The sequence below is a fragment of the Centropristis striata genome, chromosome 17 (assembly GCF_030273125.1).
Source record: "Centropristis striata isolate RG_2023a ecotype Rhode Island chromosome 17, C.striata_1.0, whole genome shotgun sequence".
Lineage (NCBI taxonomy): Eukaryota > Metazoa > Chordata > Actinopteri > Perciformes > Serranidae > Centropristis > Centropristis striata.
In genome coordinates this window covers 23914612-23939297 of record NC_081533.1, presented here as the reverse complement: position 1 = coordinate 23939297, position 24686 = coordinate 23914612, and the positions used below count along the sequence as shown (strand labels likewise).

General features: G+C 41.9%; 1 protein-coding gene across 1 annotated transcript in view; it reads left to right on the top strand.

Annotated features, from left to right (window-relative positions):
- Positions 1-24686, top strand: part of kdm6ba (lysine (K)-specific demethylase 6B, a) — a 100532-nt gene that overhangs the window by 19442 nt on the left and 56404 nt on the right. Inside the window, exon 4 of the mRNA XM_059354353.1 lies at positions 20087-20153. The gene's annotated coding sequence lies outside the window, so the exon portion shown is untranslated. The remainder of the gene's footprint in view (positions 1-20086; positions 20154-24686) is intronic.

The following is a 24686-nucleotide window of genomic DNA, read 5'->3' as shown; positions in this document are numbered from 1 at the left end:
GTCACCCTACAAGTGGACAGAATCAGAAACAAAGCATCCGCTCTCTCTACACATTTTTCTCTCTCTCCCCCTCCTGTTTCCTTCCTCCTCTCATTTCCTCCTTCCACACTTCCTGTTTCCTGGCTCTCATCCTCTCTTTGTTCAGCTTTCTCTCTCACGGGTGCATTTTTTTCTCCTTCCGCTGTCATTTCTTGTCTTTCTTTCTACTTGCATGTATGTGTGTGTGTAATGGATCTGTTGTGCCGATGGCTGCCAGGGGAATCACTGAAGTGAGGCTTCCTACTTATGAATCAAGCGCTGCTAATAGAGAATGGCTGCATTTGAGATGACATAACACACACACACACACACACACACACACACACACACACACACATTTGTGGCCATCCCATAGCCCCCAATCATTCATTCATAATAATCCTCACAATCAGTTATTCAGCATGAGAAATGGAGGGAGAAGCAGGATGAGTGAAAAATTGGAAGAGGGAGGGGGAGGGTGTCACTTACTCACTTGATGTGAAAACAAAGCAATTATAGGCATGTGTGTGTGTGTGTGTGTGTTTGTGTTGAGATCAAAAGCAGGACCCCAGCTGGCTTGTAGCTCTCCCACTGGTTTCATTTGGGTTATCACCATCGTCCACCTATTGATACTGTGTGTGTGTTTCCTCTGTGTAAAAACAATTCACACAACATTAACATAACAGATTCAACTTGAAATGGAAACACAAATATGAAAAAGTATCAGAAATGAGAGCATTTAGCCAAGCTTTAGTAAATGTAGGTGTGTTTTCAGGAACACACACACACGTGAGCACATGTTTTCCACCTCTGTAACAATGGAAAACATTATACACATTCGAAAGGCACACACGCTCGCAGAAAGTTTCCCAGTGTGCACTTTTGTAGTCAGTGGGACTTATTGGAAGCCTCTCACTGCCTCTGTGCAGTGGTTTAAAAATAGAAGTAACAGAAACACACACACATTTACACACACACACACGGCTTGCAGCTCAGAAATAGAAGAAGCAAAGAGCATCTGAGTCGCCGAGCCCAGTCTCTTTCCCTCTTTTCTCGATTTTTTTCCTTCTTTTTCCTTCTCTCCCTCTGTTCGCTGTACACTCCCTCTCAGACAGAAAACAAAGAGAGACAGCAGAGAAGAAAGAGCAAAGACAAGGTAAGAGAAAGAACTGATGAGAAAGAGAGGTAACTGTTAAAATGAAAGTGAGCATCCATGGGAATCAGCGTGCCAAGTTTGCATCACGCAGTGCCACGTGCGTGTGTTTGGTTCATATATGCACATGCAAGTGTGAGTGTTTTGATGTTCTTCAGCCTGGTACTGGGTTGGTTTAAGCAGCAACGTCTGCATATATTGAAATGTCTGCGGTAGATAGTGACAGTGAGACTTGATGATGGAATTTCAGTAATCTCTCTCTCTGCTTCAGAGGCTAATATTCAGATGGAGGTTCAAAGGGAAGGAAAAACTGGAAAGAGTAATAGACTGAGTGTGAGTGTGGAGCAGGTGTCATGGTGAATAACAGAACACACTGTGACTGCCAATATTTATCTGTTTACACAGAAAAGTTCCCTTCACTACTCTGCACGTCTTTCCATCTCCTCTGTTTGTGTTTGTGTGTTTTCCATGCAGCATAGTGACAATTTATCATTCCTCTGATCACTGCTGACTGCCCCTCCACAGAGAGAGAGAGAGAGAGAGAGAGAGAGAGAGAGAGAGAGAGAGAGAGAGGGAGAGGTGGAGGAGTGATGGAGAAGTAAAATTTTTATGTCAAAGACGATGAAAGAAAAATGGAGGGAGGAGAAAGATGAAAGGGAAGCAGAGAGAGAGGAGATGATTATGCAGTTTAAGATAATACTGGCTTTAAAGAGAGAAGAGAGGCAGCTAGAGGGAGATAAAGAAAGAGGAAGGCAACAAAGATGAATTTTCTTTCTTTTTTCCATCACCTGCACTCTTTCTATGTCGTTATTTTTGCTCTTTGAGTAAGTTGAACTGCACATGAATGAGACAGCAAAAGATTAAATACGACTGCTGAGGTGAAAGTGTTTCTATGACATCTGAGTTGTGATGTTAACGGGGGGCAGAGGGTATCAAAGGTAACAGTTCAGTTATTCAAACAGCCGCCCACATTTCATTAAAACACTGCACTGATGAAAACACAAGTAAACTCAGCTCGTCTTTTGAATAGAACTCACCAACAGCCGTCTCCTGCATGAAAGTCCTGTGTTTTTTTGACCAATCCATCCACCCTACGTTCATTAGTGGACATTGATTAGAAAGGATATTGTTATTTTCTCAACTAAGAGAAAAAAAAGTTTTCACACACAACCACATAAGCATTATGTGACATTGTTCATTGCTAAAGGCAGGGAGACAGGAAGGAGATGTGAATGTCTGCTGAACATGAGTTCACTTTTGCCTCTTTTCCTCAAACTCACACACTTGCACAATTTCTCGCTCTCTCTTTTCGAAAGGTCGATTAAATGTATTTTAAAAGTAAATCAAGAAATTAAGTTTCCATCCCAAAGAAAGACGCCTCTTCACAAAAGCCTGGCAGTGTCTGACCCCTGTTCTATCCTGATTAAATGAGTGTTGGCCAGTCAGAGAAACTACTAATGGAGGCTTTACCAGTGTCACTGTGTTTATCTGAACAGAGCACAAGTGCGGTACATGTGCGGCTATGGACCTGCTGTTGTTACTATTTCAAAGCAAGTACTTCTATTTATGTTCCAGCTACATTGATGAATGTCAGACCTCTCAGGTCTGAGAGGTTCAGCTGAGCACTTGAAAAGAGCAGCGATGAGGACACCATCGGTGTGTCATCAAATGTTTATCTGTAAGAGTTTATCCCATACAATATGCGTGATATATATATATATATATATATATATATAGAGAGAGAGAGAGAGAGAGAGAGAGAGACACACATTGGCCCTCATTTATCAAACAAGCTTAGAAACGAGCGCAGATCTGAGTGTATATTTGGTCTTACGACAGGGTTCACGTGTGATTTATCAAACAAAAATAAATACCACGCCCTAATATATACCCGATTCAGATGGCTCGCCTCGAGAGTTTACGACACCGAAGGGTGCAATACGGCCAAAAGAGGATTTTTTGCCCCCTAAAGTCCGCTCACGTCCAAATTGATTAATGCCGAGGCTTGCTTAGAAATGATCGTGCGCCCACTTTACGCTCACTTTCTGTCGTACGCTCGTTTGATAAATGAGGGCCACTGTTACTGTTTCAGTGAGACAGACAATGAGACCGGAAGACAAAACAAGCTTCTCATAAAATATAAGTTTCCATTGCTGTTTCTGCTAACCACTTACTTGTCACACTGAAATATTGTGACATGCTGGAGAAGACAATGGATATGTAGGCTGAACTTCCGCACACACATAAACAACTGTAAATTCTAGTTAAAGGAAGTGGGTGTTTGTAAGCAGTACAACTTAAAGCGGGGTTGAGGTGTCTGAGAAATCGTGAGCAGCAGGTGTTTGTCAGCTTTGTCACCACTCTGTTTTTAAAGACTTTCCATTTGTATCAAGGGTTGTATTTTCACTGTATTTTAAGACAGTATATGCACCTTTAACTGATATTGGTATATGTGAAACCATGGTTAGTTTTTGTGGAATAAAAAGTTTAGTGTAAAATTCACCTGAACCAGCTTTTGCAGTTTCTCCCTTTTTTTCTCTCTCCATGCTCCACCTTTCTCTCCAATCTCTCCCTATCTCTCCGTCACTGGGATTTGACCCCTCGGTCAGTGACCTCATCAATAAGGGGCTCATTTGGGGGAAGGGCAGGGTCAGGGGTATGTGTGTGTCTCTCCATGTTTGCATGTGCCTGACCCTGATGGGGCCCCTAGCATAGTTTGATTAAGCTGGGGCAGTCAGGGAGGGGTCACCCCGTCTTCCGCCATCTTAGGTTTCCGTTTAGTGACTGCCGCGGTGGCCTCAGAACTCACGTCTCCTTGTGTGCATGTGCAGTGTCTGTATCTCCTGTCCATTCTCTCCGTGGCAATCTCGCAGGTGGACAAGACAATCACTCATTCCCATCTCTCTTTCTCCCTCTATATGCATCTCTGTGTGCGTCTACTCTCCCTCTACCCCTCCCTCCTATTTAATTTCTTCATCCTCCTCCTTCTCTCCCCCTTCCTGTCTCTGCTCCCTCATCCTTTTATTCCATCCCACCCTCCCTGCCTTCCTGCCTTCCTGCCTTCCTCCGGTCAGGTGAGAGGGAGGAGGAGGAGTATTAGCCTCACTGTCTGGAGCCAGTGGTAACCTTATATCTCAACGGAGAAAGACAGAGAGAGGAAGGGTTGGTAGTAACTTGAGCTTTAGTGATTGTACATTCAACACAGAGGTCATTTTTGTAGACACTAGATATGGGTGAACACACACACACACACACACACACACACACACACACACACACACACACAGAATCTCCACCCTGTGCCAAAATATATGTAGACACATAACAAGCACACATTTAAAAGCATATTTTCTTCCCCTTATCAGTGATGTAATCCCAGTGCAACACCACTGTGGCAATTGTCCTCTCCCATCCTTCAGAAACAGGCTTTGAGGGCCGTGGCCGATTGGCTTGTCCAGGCAGCTGGAAAATGGAGTTTAGTCAGCTCTGTGCCCTCAGGCTGTTCCATGCTCTAACACACACAAATGTACATACAGTACATGTACTCAACACAGATCGATGAGCTGGAGGAAGGATGAGAGAAGGAGAAAAAGGAAATGGAGACAATCATAATTGGGGGTAGAAAGAAACAACGCAAAAAGGAAAAAACATGCATGTTTTCAGTTTTGAAAGCCTATGATCTCAGTTTTGTTATGTGCCATTATGGCCTGTTTAGGATTATGTACTATTATGTTTTCAAACCTAATAATAAATCTTTTGAGTGTGGTTTGAGTGGCGGAAACTGTTGTTTGTCAGTTTTTGGAAGGTCTGTAAACAGCTTTGGTAATGTGTCTTATAATTGTCATACCAGACTTAATTCATTAGAAACTGGAAAGAAAGAGAGATACAGAGACATACAGATGTTAAAGGGAATGGAAAAGACATGAAATAGAACAGAAACACTGTGTAGTGAGAGAGGAACTGATATAAAGGAGGTTTCACTGGGTTTTAATCAGTTATAGCAAGTGATGGTGAAAGAGCCTCTATTAGTGAGCAGCTCTGGGCTGAATGCTGCTGTTGCTTTCCTTTCCTCAAGTTACTTTCAGTCAGTTTGAAGTCTGATCTTTTGAGGTCTCTACTGCAGCTGCTGAACAGATTCTAGTCAGAAGATTTTCTGGCTTTGATTCAGGAACTTTTGCCTTTCACTTTTTCATTGATGTGTAATGTGAAGTTAAGAAAACTTGGCCCAGTTTCTTAAAGTTGTTCCGCCTGTCCTGATCCCTCAAGTTGGTTCAACATGTTGACCCGTTGAACACGCTAGCATAATTCTGAGACACTAGGAGAGTTCAGAACTGGGTAGATCAGATCTCGTCTGCTGAGTTGAAAGCACTGAAATATCAAATTAGTGCACACCCATGATCTCAGAACAGTGTGTTTATTCTGCAGTGATAAGCTTAGGGCTTGGTATCAGAAAAATATCCCAGTAGAACAAGTGGTATCGAAACTAGTCTGGTCAAATGATACATCCACTTGATCGTGTTTTTTTTTTTTTTTACCAAAACCTAAAAAAAAAGACTACTTGTATTGCTTTGCTCGCAGCCAGTCACCACAGTCATGTAGAGTGTGATTTTGGGCATAGAATTGCCTAAAATCTTGCGATACAATATCATCTTAAATGCATGCTGATTTTGAATAATGACCATGTATTACTGTTTCTAATCCTAGATGTATTCATCGATACCAAATAAATGTAATAATATAACATATGCACTGCTTGTCCCCTATTGGCTTTATTGTGCACTGCACCATTTGTGATTTTTTTTATTCATCAAAACTGCCAACACAGCATTTGCTGATATATTGGATATATTGATAGAAAAGCTTCTCTGTCGATACTCGCATCAGCAAGGAAATATCATTTGGTTTTGGACTGTTGCTCAGATAAAACAAATAGTTTGAATTTGTCAAATGAAGCTCTTCTTACATATACCAAACCGGTTTTGATCACTCGTGGCACCGTGAAGCAATGTTTGAAGGGTGGCTCCCTGTTTTGTTTGTTTATGTATTGCATCACCTGCGTAGCAAGTGGCAATACAACAGCATGAGGTGGGGCCTGAAACACAAACATAAACATTACTGTGTTTACAAAAAAAACTTGACTTTTATGAAAATTGCCTAACTTGGTAGCCAATAATTACCTATAATTCAAAGCTTTCAACTGTGATATTGTGCTGTCAAGCCAATGGCAAAAGCCAAAGTTTATCTTAGTCCCAGTATTTACTCCTGTGTCTGTGTAATCAGCTCCACAGCTCAGGTTAGACCGCAGACAGGTTCGTAGCCCCACAGCCACAGCACAGTGCCAAGGTGAATGAGTCCTCACCAGGCTGAGGGGTCCAGATGTGTCAAGTGGCTGAGCTAGGGGCACAATGGGCCCCCTGGGGCCTGTTGAAGTGTCTTGGGGGGGGGCTGGACTTTGGGTCTCTCCACCCAAACCCCCTCAACCCCCTGTCCCTGTCAGACCGGGGCTTTTCCTGGGCAGCGTGGCACAGTGTGTGGCCTGGCTCCGGGCCAGAGCAGCCAGCCTGCCTGCCTCTGCCAGCCTCCCTCCCTTGAGACCAAAGACAAAGCTGGGACACGGCCAGACACTCCACGCTCTCGGTTTATCTCTCCATCATTTCCCTCCTTCTCTTGAGAGAGAGAGTCTTTCTTTTTCTTCTCAATCATTAGGGGTCATACTGTCCCTTTTTCTGTTCAATGTTTTTTCTTTTCCCATACACTTTCTTCCTTTTCCTTTTGTTCTACTCTACAAATCCCTGTTGTCCGTCTTTCATCTATTGATCTTGTGTATCTTTCCATCTCACTCTACTTGCACTGCTGCAAATCTCTCACCAGTGTCCAAAGTTTCTCATTAATCATTTCAAACAGACAGTCATTGTTTCTAACATCTGCACACATATACACACTCAAACTTTAACCTCCCCACTCACACACGGGTCTACAGGTATCAGCCGTCCAGCTACGCACACACACTCTCCCACACAACTTCCAACCCGCTTTACATTCACACACATCCAGTCTCTCTTCAAGCTCCCACACACAGATGTACTATCGCAGTTTTCCTGTATAAACACACATATAGCTCAACTCAACACATCCCCTTCCCACACCCACGCATACACCCCCCCCGTCTCTGTGTGGTGTGTGTGTTACAGTGTGTCTGTCATCCTGTCGCTGTGTGTGGGCTCCACATCAAACCAGCTGCCTAACCAATAAAGGCTAGCTCTAGCCACCAGGCTCAGACCGGCTAGCATGCATCACTCTTTAACGGTGTGTGAGTATGTGTGAGTGTGCTCCATCCTCCACAACCACCCACGGTGCTGCTGCTAACAACTCTGGTTGACTCCAATACTTTATGGGTAGATAAGTGTTTGTTTCTCATTCACTCTCCCTTCAAATCACACATATGTTCAACTTTCATTCATCTGCACTATTTGACTTTCTCTCTTTAAACACTGAACTTTTTAACTTTTTTTTATTTATTTATTATCAGTTCTTCTGTTTTCTTCTCTTGTATAACTCCATAAATACCACTCTGTCTGTCACTCTGCCCGTCTCCTTGACTTCGAACCACAAAATTCACACCTCACATGAAAGAACAATACGCACAAAGCCTCCGTTATCTCACAAAGCACACTGCTTTTTGTAAATATTTTTCCAGTCCCTTGTGTTTATGAATGAATTGCTCTGCTCTGCTTAGGTTACTGATATTTATAACGCTTGCTGCTTGACATTAGAATTGTGTCTTTCACTTTAACCCTTTAACAGCCCACCTCATCTGGTTACAGTATGTATAAGGGGTTTAAGCTGTATGCTTTGTATTATACACAATCGTTTTTATGACCGGAGTTACTCAGGAAAATGAGTGTATATATTAAAATACATATTGTGTGTTCATATTTTCCCTACTGTTCATAGTACTTTCATAGTAGGGAACAAATTGTGGCTGTAAAAGTATGAAAACTCTACGATCCGCCTTCGTGGAGGAATCCATATGCTTCAAAAGATGAGCCTATTAGATCGTTGAAGAGTATCTCAAAACCCCTACCCCAGACATTTCTGACGTCAAAATTGGGGCAAAGGCTGCATCTGACAATAGTTTTACCTTACAAAACTCCCAATCCAGCAAGCATGTTCACTTCACACAGTGATTGACCAGGTGTTCAGACCTGAATGGCTTTTCAAATATGTGTGCCGCTATCCCCATTTGAACGACTATCACATTTTACCACTTATCCCACCTTCGATTGTGGCCAATCTGATCAGCTATAAACGCTTTTCCCTTCAGTCATTTTAACGTTAATTTCAAGCATACCTCAACCTTTAGTGTTACTCTGATGAATCTACTCTGGCTCTGATTTGTATTAAGGCTCTGATCACCAAAACAGCATTTTTGAGTAAAAATAATCTTTCCTCCAGTATTCACCTTATGCTGCACCGTTCATCTTTTCTCTTCCGGTTCGTGTGCATTGCTTTCGTTTGTCCATGCTTGCATGTGAACTGATGTGTCCTTTAGAATTTTTCCGCCTCACTGCCCCTCAATCTCACCTCTCAACCTCGCTCACCCCATAACCCTCACACCAGACCTCCCAATTAACCCTGAAACAGGCTTCTTTAAAGAATTGTTTCAGTTAGGACTGGACCTAAAAATATAATCTATTTATTTACCCCACATATGTATATGTATTCAGTTTTAGTTGAAATGTATCTTTTTCTTCGTCTTTGTCTCAGGATTTGCTTTTTCTTGCAACCCCAAATCAAAGAGTAAAGACTCACAATTTGGTAGGATTTCTTAATCTGTAAGAGAGAGAGGTGACATGTTTGATACTTCCTGTGAATATGATCCTATTGATGTAATATCATATAAGCATTTTGTATTTACATTTGCTGTTATTCTGAAAAGGGGACGTACCACATGTGTATGTCTGGTTTTGCAACTACAAACCACAACAGAACATAATCAGTTTTTTGTTATGAAGACAGACTTTCTCTTTTAATTTCAGAATACTGGCATTCAAAAAATGTATGTCTGAAAGTGCAACATACTTGTAGCAACACATCCTCGTCAAAAGATGAGGTTGTGTTGCTACATAAATTGAGAAGTGTGAACTCACAATATTAACTGTGTAACTGATTATGTAATGTAATTAACTGTAAAAATAAAACATGCCATGGCATTGTGGGGAATTTTGAGCTCAGACTTATTGTGTACATAATAATTATACATATTATTTGTATAGCGCTTTAAAAGGTACCCAAAGACACTTTACATTTTAAAAACAGAAGCAAGAAACAATTGAAACAAAATTATAATCAACTAAGGACATTTTACATATTCCAAAATAAGAGGTTTTATATATAGCTCTCTAAACTCCAACCATGATAAATTCATACATGTCACTGTCTGCCTGCTAATCAGTACTTAACACATGAACACACAGACTGTGGAAAAAATTACATTATAGTTACAATTAATTTAATTGTAACTATGGTTCTGCATTAAAGGAGTTATCTCTCCGAAGGTTCTCAATGACTTACTTGGGATTACTTTCTGTCCCTTCAGGTCAGTCTTCCTTTACAAAGCTGACTGCCACAGTGCTGGCTTAGGATCAGTTTTTACAGCCAGGAGAGAGCTTGACGACAGCAAATATCTGTCTTTTTTTTACTTTTTCCATCTTCAATTGAAGGGCATGCCGACCCGTTGTGGGCTGATAGTTATTGTGTTTGTGTGCACGTGCAGTCCTGGAGTAGAAAATGTGTGTGTGTGTGCATGCCAAAAAGGGAGGTAATCTTTTTAATTCTATGCAGTGTTTGAAGTTTTTCCTTGGTCGGCTGCAAACTTTAACATCAAACGCTCAGGTCACCCTCCTTCCCTTCATCTCTGTGTCCTCCTCCCACCCCCTCTCACCCTCTCCCTCTCTCTTTCTTTCTGTGATCTGGTGAGACTTGCACAGGAGTGTCCTGCAGATAAAGTGGGGGCAAGTAAGATTAGACATACTGACGCCCCTACACACACACACACACACACACACACACACACACACATACACACACACACACACATACACACACACACACACACACACACACCGTCAAGTAATAGTATGTGTGCAATGAGTTGAGACAATGACTTTATGGAGCTTTATATATCCAAAACAATGTGTGTGTGTGTGTGTGTGTGTGTGTGTGTGTGTGTGTGTGTGAGAGAGCAGCTGGTACAGCCAGTTGTTTCATCATCACACTGTAACCATGTTTGACACACCGGGCTATTTTTACCCATCAGTCAGGCCCACAACCCGCTAGATGACTCACAAGCCACTACGAGCCAGACGCACACTCACACACACAACCTGAGGATTTCCACTGAGATGCACATGGCGATGAAAAAAGTCTCACATACTTGTTCGCTGCGCAAGTAACTTAGATATGTTTGCCTCTGTTGCTACGGTGTCCGTTTGTGTGTGTGGATTTGCATGTGTGTGCATGTCATGTGCCTCTCAGGCAGATGCTGAACAGCTGCATGTGGTTTGTGTTTGTGTATCTGACAGTGGCTGGCCCCTCTCTCTCTCCTGTCTGGACTCATGGTGAGCCCTCCTCCTCATTCGCCAGCTATCAAAGCACTGACCTAATGGCGAACACATACACACACACACACACACACAATGCCACATTCACTACACATACTACTTCTTTTGTGTCTTGGTCTAAGAGGAGCCAGATGCGAAGTAGCACATGCACATGCTTGTGTTCTCCAAACTGGTGTGGTTGTGTGTTCCTGTGTCTTTTTGCATTTAGTGTGTGTGTTTTTGTCTGTCCCTTTGTGTTTGTAAGTTTTCTTTGTTGCTGGGTGTTTTCTAGTTCTATGTAACTGTACACACGTTTCTGTGCTTGTGGGCATGCAGTACGTTAGCATACAATACATGCTCACAAGCAAAGTTTTGCGTGTGTGTGTTTGTGTGTGTTTGTGTGTGTCTGTGTGCTCTGTGTCTCCTGGTTACGGGGCTCGTTGTTTTGTCTAAACCTCACGTCTTTTCTCTTTTGACTTGCTGACTCAGCTGATCTGGAGCATTTAATAGGGTGTGTGTTGCAGATCCGGCAGTGTTTAATAGGGTCTGTGTGCTTTCTGGGCTCAGATTCACGGCCCAGTCAGCCAACAAGTTTCTGAACACATTCAGTGTGTGTGCGTGCGTGTGTGGCTTGTGTATGTGCTGCGATACAATTTTAGCGCAAGCCATTACAGTATATGTTGGCAGAGGAATCCTAGAAAAGTATTTACTGTATATGTGCGCATTCTATAGGTGGACTGCAGGAGTGTGCGTGCGTGCATGTGTGCAATAATATATTGACCTTGTCTCTTATTGCCAGTTCCCAGAAGGTTGATGAATAAATAAAGGCGTGACGCTTCCCCAGCGAGCCTGTGTCTGCTGTTAGCAAGACAGAATGACACCACACACACACACACACACACTCACTCACTCACACACACACTCACTCACTCACTCACACAAAGCTATCTGCCACTCTGTGTGCAGGGTTATATTTGCACAGTGAAATAATGTTTGTTTCCTGTTACCCAGAATCTTACATTTTCTGTGCCTCTGCATCCATGTACATATCTATATATACTGTGTGTGTGTGTGTGTGTGTGTGTGTGTGTGTGACCGCCCAGCTCCTTGCCCTTCTCTGGTGGCCCCTATGCTTGGAGCTTGTTTTGTGTAATATTGCCTCGTTGGTTGCATTTCCAAACTGCATCCAAGGCTGTGGTGCAGATTATTGTCTCTGTTATAACTCTAAATATGAACACTAGGGTTGGGTGATATGTCAAAATTTTCCAACTGGCCACCGTCAGCTCAACAACCAGTGATTGCCCATAAAACACACTTCATTCAAACTTGACGGAACTTAACTTCAAACTTAACCAAACTTAACTTCCCAAAACTGTTCACTGTCCCAACAATCGCAATAAGTTCTTAATTCACAGAGTCAGATGTGCCAATATGCTGCTTTCAGGGGTGCGATGTGATGTGATGCAGTTATTATATTTTGGTGTTCATGTTGTTCCCCGCCTCGGTCAGAATATTTGGGGCCAATCACAGAACACAGGGAGCAGTATCAGCTGGTATCAGTACCATCATAGGGTTCATGTGAATTATTTTATTTATCATGTATATATCAATTGGGGCACTCTTTATCTTTGGTTATTATTTTGTATTTAGGACAGAGTCTCTGCCATCCTAATTTAGGATGCCTAACTTGGGAAATCCCTTAATTAGGATGGCTCTGTACTAGCTTAATTCCTATCATAAAATTAGATTTTGTTTTTTCCTTAATGTGGTTGGGAAACATGTTTTTATTCTACCATAAATGCTATATGGCATCCTAAACTGATACAAAATAGGATTTCAGACTTTCAGACTCATGCCTCCAGCACACGATCAGACCTTTCAGTGAAGCAGGAAAACTTCTTGTGTCCAGCAGTTCAACTTTTTTGCCTAGTCCTAGATTCTGGATTTTTTTTAATGAAGGAAATTGAGTACATGCAAATTAAAACAATTTTAATAAGTTAATGGAAATTTTTGTGTAAAAAAAATCCCATATTGAAGGCCACAAACATTTTCCCTCTCACCTGCTGCTGACACAGACTCCTCAATACAGTTGGTCTAAGAAGTGTTCACACTCACTCATACACAGAGAAAAACAGTGTGGTGGGAGCGGCCAGTAAGATGAAGTGCCAGACCACTGCTGAGGTCATTAGGGTTAGAGCTTGTTGGGGTCAAAGGTCAGGCCTGCCCAGAGCAGGTGTCCTGGCAACCAGGCCAGGAAGAGGGAGGTGAAGTTTACAAATACACACTGGAAAAAATGAATCAAAGTAGTAAGAGTCAAACACACAAAATTAGAACCATTATGCAACACATGCTCCAGCATACTGAACACAGTTGTGGGATTTTCCTTCTCAGTCTGATTTAGTGGTTTTGCGTCATTCACTCGTCTCCACCCACTGATTTTCATAGCATTCCATCCTCTAATTAGGACAACACAAACATCACCCGCTGTATATTCTTAAAGTCATGTGACATGTCATGATGTGACAAAGCTGATTAAACAACACTTTTGGCTGCAACTCTCCCAGACATTTTCAAAAACTATTAGTATTTATTTCTTAGTTTTGCATTAGATTGCAATTATTTTCCTCTGTGCACACATTCAATCTGAAGAGTTGCTCCTCTTCAGACTCAGTTCTAGATGCACCAATTGCAATTGTCTTGGCCGGTTCGGATTTCCTTTCTTACAATTATAATTGACGGGACACACAAATATTTGAAGCATTGACGTTAAGTTACTTTAGCATTCCTTTCACCACCTTCCGTCACTCAAGCAAATCTCAAGATAAAAAGTGTCTAAATCTAATAAGAAACTCACCAAGTTGGTCCCCAGTGGACTTCTTAAGCAGGTTTATTTATTATCTGCTCTACAGTAGCTTTTCCAACTTTTTTTCCACGGATATGGCAATGATAATGGTCCAAAATGATGTGAAAGTGCACATTTTTATTGAAAAATGTTAAAGGTTCATCTGGCGAACATTATAAGACTTGAGCATATTGCCTAAAAACATGCCGTGTCGGGATTTTCAGACACAGAATTCATTGCTGCACTTGTATTATTATGCTATTATATAATCATTATATCAGTGGCATTAAATTGTCTTAAAATAATAACTTCATTTATTGCAATTATCTCTTGGACAATAGTTTTTCCAACAAAATGTAGTCATGGTGACAGGCCTAGTACTGGACATTTCAGAGTTTTTTGTGCTTCCATGTTGACTTATTCAACTTGTGGCATCTGTGTACCTGTAATTTGTGTGATTAAATGCCCGGTCACTGGCGGGTCATGTTTAGTTTATTTGCTTTTGTGTCTTTTCATTTTTGTCTGCATTATTTCACTCCCAAGACCTGGGCCATGAGTAAAGACCCTGCCACAGCTCTCATTAAGACGACTATAACTCATAATAATGGCTGTCACGAACCCACGTGAGCGGAGGCCTTATTAGGAAGCATAAATCACAAGGTAGACGGTTACTCTTGTCTCTAGTGTATTTATAACATCTATGTATATCCCATAGTTAAATTACATACATCCCAACAAAGACATTTACTTTTCTAGTTTTTACTTCATCCAGATTTGACATTTGTCATCTTCTGTCACATTGATGGCATGCAAATAAAATGTTTTACAATGACTTTCCTTCTAGGTTATCTTATAATTACTCTTGACGGCTATAAGAAGATTTCAAGTTGTTGATATTTCTCAGGTTTACCTTAAGTTTTTATACATCTCTGCTTTAAGAGAGCATTTTTGTGACACTCCATTTTTCTTTAGCGGAACTTACACATGGTATTCATAAATGTATTGGTTTTTTTTTTTTTCTAATTTAAAGCGAAAGTTACCACATGTAGTACATAGCAAGTGGACAACTTTGATGTGGGCTCATAGGTTTTAGGTCACTGTGATTTAAGTAAGCAATAAATTCCTTCATGCCCTGTTTATGTCCCTCTCAGACACGCACACACACATACACACATATAATGACTTGTCCCTTTTGAGGTCAGGGTTGCAGACATCAAAGCCAAGCAGACAGTCAAGTCAGTAGCCACTTTCAGACATGCACTTTACTCCGCAGATGTGCTGGCAGTTTTAGGTGAGTTCCAGACTCTGTGAGCAAGTGTTTTATCTGATCTTTTTTTGTTACTCAGATCTATGTGTTTTTTCATTTTTGTTGTTGATACTCTTGGTGCCATTCCTGGCCAGGTCTCCCTTGTAAAAGAGATCCTTGATCACGTGTTATTCTAAAATTTGTCTTTAATTTATAAGCAAACAAATGTACAAATTCAATTGTCAGTAATGTGTAGACTGGTCTTTTATTATTGGTTAATTTATGTAAAGTTAATTTGTGGTTTAAAACTTAATCTACCGAGTGTTATTCTTAAAGTGGTCTTGAAGTTGATTTAATAGAATTCAGCACATTTGTTATTCACCCACCACCAAAAAATATATTTTGGAGAATGTTTTACTCCAACAAATGAGCCAGTTTTAAGTTGTAGAGGAGGTGATCTCTTGCGGTGCAAGAGGGAGAGGTTGTGACAATGGCTTCAATTGATGTTTGAGAGCAAAGTTTTGATATCTCACTCTCTGTGGATCTGTGTTGAAATTACACAAAAGGTACCTTTTTGCATTTTTGTCTCACTATTAGAATTTACTTGCAGGTAGACCTTCTGTCGTAGCACTGTCTCTCCTTCTCATGCATCCACATGGATCCACTTTGCAAGCAGTATATTGTCTTTCCCATCTTTTTGTCATTGATTAGTTAAGCAGTAGAATGTGGGAAAAGTCACACTTCCTCAATCCTGTTTCCCACATGGCCTCCATACCACACCCAGACAGCAGCCCTGTACAGTATACACACAGAGGCAATAGACAGCAAGTGTGAGAGCTCCACATTTTACACACTGTCTAATTTGTCTTATTCAAAAAATCTATGTGAGCGCAAAGAAGGTGCAAAGAGTGAAGTGAGAGAGGAAAACCAATCCAAGTTAGTAAGACATCATGATAACAAGAGGACTGAAGAGACGGAGCAGATTGGAGAGGAGACAAAGAGAGAAAAGGTGAAAGAGAGATGAGAGCATATGGATGGGGGAGGAAGAGCGAGAACTAATTAAAGAAAGTAGAGTTTTAGTTGGGTGTTGATTCCATGAGGAGTAATGGTCCCAGGTGTGTGAGATGAGGGGAAATGGAGGAGATGAAGGAATGGGAAGGAAACTAGGTCCCCATACACCATATGTTCTCTATCTTCCCCCCTTTCTTCTCATTCTTTCATTCCTTTTTTCAGGCTTTGCCCTGGCTCACTGTGACAAGCTGATTTGGATTGCCTTCCTTCTCTTTGTACATCCTCCTCACCGTTCTGTCAGCTCTTACAGTGCAGTGTAGGTTAAGTAAGGTGACAGTGGATTGAGTGGGCGTTGGTTTGGAGACGGAGTGATTGTGTGGCTGTTTGCATATGCTTTTGTTTGCATTTCAGAAAGGCTCAATAGCTTCCATGATTTGTCCTCACAATCCAAGGTGTGTTTGTTGGGAATTTGTATTTGCTGTAGATATGGATTTCAGTATTTGTCCTGCACATTCTGTTTTTTTGTTTAGCTTCTCCTGTGTTTACATTACTTATTGTTTGAAAGTGGATTGCTCTGTGTGCATTGGGTAAGGCTAGCTTTGCGAAAGTACAGCAGGTTTGATCGCTGAAAGTTGTTTGCCAATTTGCAGGTTCAGTTTTTTGTCCTACAGATTATGAGTACAGTGCAAGTCCACGTATCCATACTAGTGTTTCATTCCATGACCGCAGTACAGGAACAGACCACGAGTTTAAAATGACATGTCATACTAAAAATAGCAGCTAAACTCACTCACCCTTCCCTCAGCGCAACTCCACTCTGGCCGGATAACCACCCCCCCTCATCATGGATCTCTCCACCCCATCATGAAATGCAAGCTGCTCCCACTGTACATTCCACTCAGAGGAATGAGCCAACTCCCCTGTAAATTAGAGAGCAGGGGGCTCGTTATTGTTTTCTGCCAAACAAAGGCAGTTAGCAAACAGGAGTAGAGCAGTTTCCAACCAGTGGTTAGTTGGGCTTAGTGGCTGGGGGCCTGGAGGGAATCTACTGCTGCTGTGTCACCAGGTTGGAGTGCCTCAAGGCTCCGTCCCGGGGCCCCTCTTTGGTTTCTTTTTTATCCAATCTCTGTTGTGACTGTGTGCAGGTGTGTGTGTATGTGTGCCTGAGTGTGGGCCCTGAGGCTGTTGTCAGGCAGATCAGGGGAGCTGTTGTGAGTTAGCCCGACAGTCTGTGTCTACCTACATACCTCCTTAAAGAAGGAGAAAGAAAGAAGGGAGACGGGATGGGAGAAGGGGGGGTCACAACAGAAAGATGGAGTGAGCGCATTCCTCGACGTGCACAAAACGTGTCCGCAGGGGAACTGCGAACCCAGCAAGATTCACAGACTTCCAAATTCTTAAAACAAGACTCCCCTCTTCTCCCCCTCCCCATTCTTGTCCTCCTCCTTCCCCTCCTCCCCTTCTCCTTGGCCCTGGAGTGGTTCAAGCAAAGGGATAATCTGTGGAGGAATTCCAAAAGGCAGGAATCCAGGGATTATCCAAAGAGGAAAATAGTAGATGATGGAATATTTAAGGGTTTACCTGAAATGATTGCTTGGGTTTTAGGCTTTGAGGTTTGAATTTGTGACAGCATGACCAATTTCAGTTTGCAAATAAGGTGATAAAAATGTACTAAATAAGACATCAGCATAAACAGGATATATGGGCTCCTTATTTGAAACGTTTACAGTATATTGCGCTGGCCTGCACTCTTGTCCTGCTACCATTAACTTCTGTTAATGGTAGCAGAAGCCATTTACAGAAGCCATTTATCTAAAGACAATGAGTACCAAGGTTTTTGTAATTGTTAGGGAAAAAATAAAAAATGTAAGCTACTCAACAATTGCATGTGCTCATTACTTTTATATTTCGATGATGAGTCCACCAATTAGACCTGCAGATGAAAGCTTAATAAAAGCAAAATAAGTCTCCAGCTTTCATTCTTGCCTAGCTGGAGTAAAACTAGCTGTTGTCATTTCCACCTAAATGAAGAATGGTGTCACATTAGCCTTTAGTCAAATCTCATCAATCAGTATAAGGAATCTGGTATTCTGTTTCACCAATCAGAAGTGATTAATTGCTAACTTATGGTCAGCTAATCAGACATCATAGTGATGGTACAATGGCTAATTATGAACTGTTAATTGATATCAAATTAGAACTGGACTGATAATTTGTCACTAAGTTGGTTAATCGGTTCAATTAACTGGCGGCTCTAATAAATAAAAAACAAAATGACTACAAGTCTTCCTGCAAAAATATTCTAGGAAAACTCATGAATATGAGTATGTTGTATCTACTTACAACATTCCCACTATTCCTCTGGACTTTACTTGACCCCCCCTGTATATGGTACAAAAAACCTGATGGTGCTCTGTATGTGTCTACAGTAAACATAGGCTGGTAGTACCATGGTGTTTAAAACACTGTTACACTATCTGTGTATGACTGTGTTATTGTAAACAGGCTGCATCTTTGGGGCTTAGCTCCTCCTGTCCTACTTAACTGGTCGATAAACAGGCTTTAGCTTTAATTATGGTGATGTCTGATATTGCGTGTTCTTACATCATGCTGGTATCTTGTTTATGTGTTTTGTTTGGCAGTGTGTTGTATGCTTGTGCATTTGTGCATGTCCATCACAAATGTGTGTTTGCGTGTGTCTGTGTGTGTTTTGGATGTCTGAGGATATAATGACAGTGGGTGTATGTCTTGTCTGGTAGTTGTAATCAGTACCACAGTGTGGTTGGTCAGTAGATTGGGTCCCGTTCTCCTTAGCATGTGAGTGTGTGTCATATGTGCAAGGAGAATTTCATCATATTCTGTGTATGCTTTAAAATGCCTCTGCATAGTTTCTGCTATACTGTCCTTTTGTCTTTGTAGTTAATTAATATTTTGTAGCACTGTGTTTCTGTGTGTATTTGTTGATCTTCCATACATGTCATATAGTTCACTCATTTTACAAAGCGTAGCATCCTTTGGTCCCCAAGCGCTCCTATTATTTACATTGGGGGTGATTTGAGACATACAATAATCATTGTCTCTGACTTTGATATTTGAATTGTGAGGCCTGAGCTATTATGCTATAGCTATGTTATTATTGTATTTTTTAATGTGAGACAGAAACATTACATTGAGCCAAGCCTTGATGCCTTGACTTTGGTGCAGGACCTCATCAGTGCTCCAGTGCTTGAGTGAGAGAATATCCTTGTAACTAGGTTCTAAAACCATGTGGAAAGCCCTGTCGGGCTGAACTGAATGCTCTGAAGCTTTGACCATTGCCATGGTAATTTACATCCAAATCAGTACTTGAGTGCTTTAAAGAGCAATAAATTCAGTGCCTCCTGTCCATGGACGACAACAGGAGCGACTGTCACAGCAAGGAAGAAACTGGAGGTCGGAACCTGATCAAACTCCTCTACAGTGGTGGATACAAAATGCAGAATGCAAAATTATTTTCCATCCTCTGCATGGCTTCATACCGCACCTGGAGTGTTTTATTTATTTGGTCATTTTTTTGGTTGATAGCCTACTTTTGCCGAACAGCTGCGCCCAGTGAAATCCACCTACAGTTGGCAACGTTAGCAAAGTACTTTCCCCCAACACCCCTCATACCCAACAAAGTTTTAAATATTCACGCATACTTCTCAAGGAAGTATCAAAGCCCCAAAATTGTTATTGCAGCAGAATCTACCTATTGTTTTGTAATGAGATTTTCAACTCCAGCGACATTTTTCAGGAACTTGACATGCCAATGAAAAACAAGCCTGTTTTATCCACCTTGCTCTCAAACTTGCTGCAAACTGTACATACACAGTTTCTCTTTTTCCAGGATAATTGGAAAGCTTGCTTGAGCTTAATCTCATGAACTTTGTCTTAAGGAGATGGCTCACTACTAAGCTAATCATCAGCTCCAGTTTAATTATTTTTTGAGTTGCTAGAATTACTAGCCCAATATGGCATTTTACTTGCACCAGGCAATTGGGCAGTCCTTACTGTTGAGCCCTGTCATATGGGTGTAATATACACTGCAAGTCTGCACAAGGGGATGTAATGCGATAGACGTGGCTGATTGTTTGAAGTGTTACTTTTGCTAAAGCATAGCACTCCTACAGCCAGTGCCACTGATAAATGTTCTGTGTATCAATTCTTATGTCTGTGGTATGCTTGCTTTTCAGGTAGAGGCAATATCTGGCCCACCCTGTTACAGTCAGTACACACCCAGAGTGTGTTCAGCGTTGGCAGGTAAGAGGAACAAGTGTGTGTGTGTGTGTGTGTGTGTGTGTGTGTGTGTGTGTACTTCTACCCTAATAGATTATCGATGCACTGCTGGGTTGGTTGGCTACAGCAGGCAGTGGAAATGGGCCTGGACTCCCCTGAGGAAACGAGATATCTTCAATACACACACACATACACACAAAGCTAACACACACACGTACAGTAGATACAAGCACAGGCACAATGTGACTTCATAGAAAAAAGCTCTCATGCGCAGGACTTTAAAGCACATTTTGCACACTCACACACACACTTACGTGCAATTAGACACAGCACACACCTGCTGGGTCTTTAGAGGAAGCTGAGCTCCATTCTGCCTGTATCTGAAGATGAAAGGAGGAGAAGAGGAGTGGAGAGACAGGCAAGAGGGAGAGGAGGAGGGATTAGAGGAGAGGAGGAAGATGAGGTGGAGGAGGAGACAGAGGGAGGCGGGTAGAGAGGTAGAGGACAAAGAAAGAGCAGATAAAGAAGAAGAGGAGGAGCAGGGATGAAGAGTGAGAGCCAACTCCGCACGCTCCCACCTCTCCTCCCTTCTTCTCTCCCTCTCTCTTTTGTGAACAGATGGGTGGAGGTATCAGATTTTGATGAAAGCCGAAACAGAGAAAAGGGACAGACAGACAGACAGACGCATACATACAGTACATACACTACGACAGTCACACATGGCCGCACACATACACTCACTCACGCACACACACACACACACACACACACACACACACACACACACACAGTCACTCTGCCAGACAGATGCAACATTTTGCATCCCTTGTTGCTCTGTCTCTCTATTCTCCCCTCTCATATTTACATATGACATGATCTCAGCGTGTTTGTGTGTTTTGGGTGTAGTGATCATGACCTGTTCAGGTCAGACAAGTACTACAATCTCGTTCCCACTCACACAATGCAAAAAATTTGAATTGAGACCTAGTGATGTTGATGTTTTTTTCCTGGACAGAGACGGGCACAGAGCGAGGAAGGGAGGGAGAGGCTCCAAGCAGATCATGAATCAGATTAACAGTGGGAAGAAAGAGATAAGGCGCGATGAAGGAAAAGGAGGATGAGAGAGAGAGAAAAAAGAAAGACCTGTGGGTCTTTGCTTGCAGGGGGAGGAGGGCAAATTGAGGCATGTTGGAGAATTCAAATGTCTTTGTGTCAGTGGGTTCACCAGCAATCTGTGCTGAATCCCTCACACATCAACACACTCCGTCTTGCGCTTGGAACTGATGAAATTTTGTGTCATGCGGTGTTACATTTTTAAAGCTACACTAGGGATGTTTCTGTGCTGGCAACTTCAAATGACACAGAAAATGTAACAGTTTGGCATTTACGAACCTCACCACCTTGACATATTGTAACAAGTGAACTGAACACAATGCACTCACTTATACCAAATTACGCCTGATTACTCCATGCCTGCAGATGACAAAAGCATCAGATGTTTGTTGGACAAAAGGAATATTTGCCAGGAAGGAAAGTCAAAAATTGTTGCAAGGCTTTTTCAGCTGTTTTGGTAAAATGAAAAAATCACAGAATTAGCAATTGTGGATATTGCCCTCAGGATTAAAATAATCAATATTAGTGAGCTACAGTAGCAGTTAGATGTTTTCATGGGACACAACCAAGCCCTAAATACAGCTTGGAAAGTTTTTAATCTATTTCATTTAAATAATTTTTGTATGGCGATTCCTTACCTATGAAACCAGAATTTCTTGAGGGGACATAGGATGAAACTGCTGTAGGTTAAGTTTTGGCTGACAGGTTAGGTAATTTGTCTTTAAAACCTTTTCAAATGAATGTTGTTGATTTAGAAGACTGTTGCCGTTTGCAAGCCGTAGGGTGGAGGATGAAAAGTGCACAGTAGGACCTACCACAGGTTGCAGGTGTGTGTGTTTGTGTGTGTAGTGTGCTTCTGTGGTCACTAAGCCTATACATTGTCAGCTTTCTGACGGTCATGGTGGTCAAATGTACTGCCAGCAAGGAATCTGTGTTCCTAGCCCATCAAGTTAAGCTTCATTGAAGTTTTTTCTGGCCTGACCACCCTCTCTCTCAAATCTAGCTATGTTTACATCCAGCTGTCAAGTCAATTTTTATGCAAAAAATGCTTCAAAAAAGTAAAATGCAAATGAGGTGTTTTCCATCAGTCCGTTAGAAGTGAATAAATAAGGCTTGTCAATGTCAAAACATCCAGTAGAAAGCCAGAAACAACTGATCAGTATTGGGCTTTCTAAGATATCTCCAACACATTAATTAACTTTACTGCAATACCATAGAATCATTAATGCCAAAAAGAATTCCTTTCACTAATTCACTATAACTTTGGTGTTTTAAAGGGCTAGTTCAGTTTCACCAAAGTCACAAAATAACACAAATGAACGAAACAATCAACACAGCAGTAGACCAGCAACTCAGCTACCGTTTTGCGAGTTAAGTTGACCCCGAAAACTTGTTGTAGTGAGGAATAGACAGCAGAAGGGAGAAGGAGAGGCTATGATACTTGATGAAGGGAGGGGGTGTCGGGAGAAATGCTGCCTAAACCGGTGTTAATTGAACACAGCTGTACCTCGTTAAACATTAATTGGCAATTAATCAGCTCACACCCCCCCAGTTGAATATATCTTGAACATATCTTTTAAGAGAGAGAGAGAGAGAGAGAGAGAGAGAGAGAGAGAGAGAGAGAGAGTGGGGAATAAAGTAAATTATTCACAGTAGCACAAGGAAAGCCTGTTCTCACTCAGCCTCCCTCTCTACTTTTTCTCTCCTCCATCTTCTCACTCTTTCTCTCCCTCCCTGTGCTCCATTCAGCCCATTAATCTAGTTTTCTGCCTTTATCTGCGCTTCCTTCCACTCATCCGTCTGTAGTTCATCCAGAGATGGAGAGAGAGGGAATGAAAGAGAGATGTCACAACAAGGAGGAAGTGCTAGCGGGGAAAGGAGGGATGGAAGAGAAGGAGAGGCCCTGATGCTCCTCCATTAAGGGAACCATCAAGGACAGTAACATCAGTGAACAGTGTGCGTGACTACAACCGATCTTAAGACGACTAATTTGGAAAATGCTGCTAATGTAAAAAAGCACGTATTCACTCAAGGTTTTGGGGATTTTTTTTTAGGGAAATCTAGGGACACTTTTCAACTTTCTTTGAAGGCATTCGTTGTGTTGCCCTCCACTGTATGTGAAAAGTGTCAGAAATAGTTGTGTTAAAAATTTAAAAAACTAGAGCATAACCACATAATCATCTGCTTTGGGAAAAGTGCATGCTTGTCAGAAATCACTTTCAGAGGTTGTTGTAAAATGGAGAGAAAATCGTATTTTCAAATGTAGCCAGCTAGTGTGGATGTACTGTCAGAGCAACCTGTGAATGCTGCTGAAGTTTATATCTAGCATATGTGGCCTCAGGCACTTTCTGTTCCAGTGTTTGAACACATACTGTGTGTGAATCAAACCCAGTCTGTCCTGCAGATCCAGTATGTTGGGCTGTTCTGCCCAGTGCTGCTGGCTCTTATATAACAATACTGATTACAGCAACAAGGGTGACCTGCAGTGCACTCACTGACACACATTCTTTGTCTCCCGCCTTCCCTCGATCTGTCACTATCTCTTCATCCCCGCTCGCACTTGTTTTCTCTCCCCCAAATCTCAGCTATTTCCATCTCGCTCAATTAAACGCTCTCCTAAACGCTTTGTTTCCTTCTGTCTCTTTTCATTATCCATCGCTGCTTCCTCTCTCTTTGCTCTCTTTATCAGTGTCACTTTGGCTGCATCCCAAAATTCCCAGCTATTGCTCGGCCTCTCTGTGCTTCCACCTCCTTTTCCCTCGTTTTCACTGTCCTCTCTATCAGTTGCCATCTATCTGCCCTCACCATTTAGGTCTCTCCCCCTCTTTCCGTCTGGGCCTCAGCTCAAATATTATCAATGCTATTGCATACTGGCTAAGGGCCAAATCAGCAAGGCGATAAATCAATACAGTGAGAGAATTATGTAACATGCCACCATATTGACTGGCCTTCTCTCCTCCTCCTCCCTCCCTGGGTGGCTTCCTCCTCTGCTCCTTGCTCTCTGTCATCGACTTACCTTGTTCTACTTGCCATCATTTAAGTAGATACATTTTCAAAGTCTTGTTTGCAGTCTTGGCCTCAGGGTTAGTTTTGGGGTGAAGGTGTGTTATATACACTGATGTGCAGGTTCATACAGAGGCCAGTTTCTGTCATCATACAAATAGTAACTGTTTGAAATGATAGAAGACTATTCATATTGAGAGGAAACTTCTTAGACCCTGTTTCCATTTAGCAGTAACATGTGGTCTGAGTGATCTGAACACAAGTGGACAGCTCCTAGTCAGTGTGTTCTCACCTTCAGTAGCTGCGTCTCCACATGCGTCTTCAGTGACCACTTGTGATCCGATTCCACTTCTCCACTCTGTATGTAAATGTATATAATTTCTGTTTGCGAAACACCAAATGCATTGCTGTTTTTAACCGGCGGGGGGGGAGCAGTGCCCC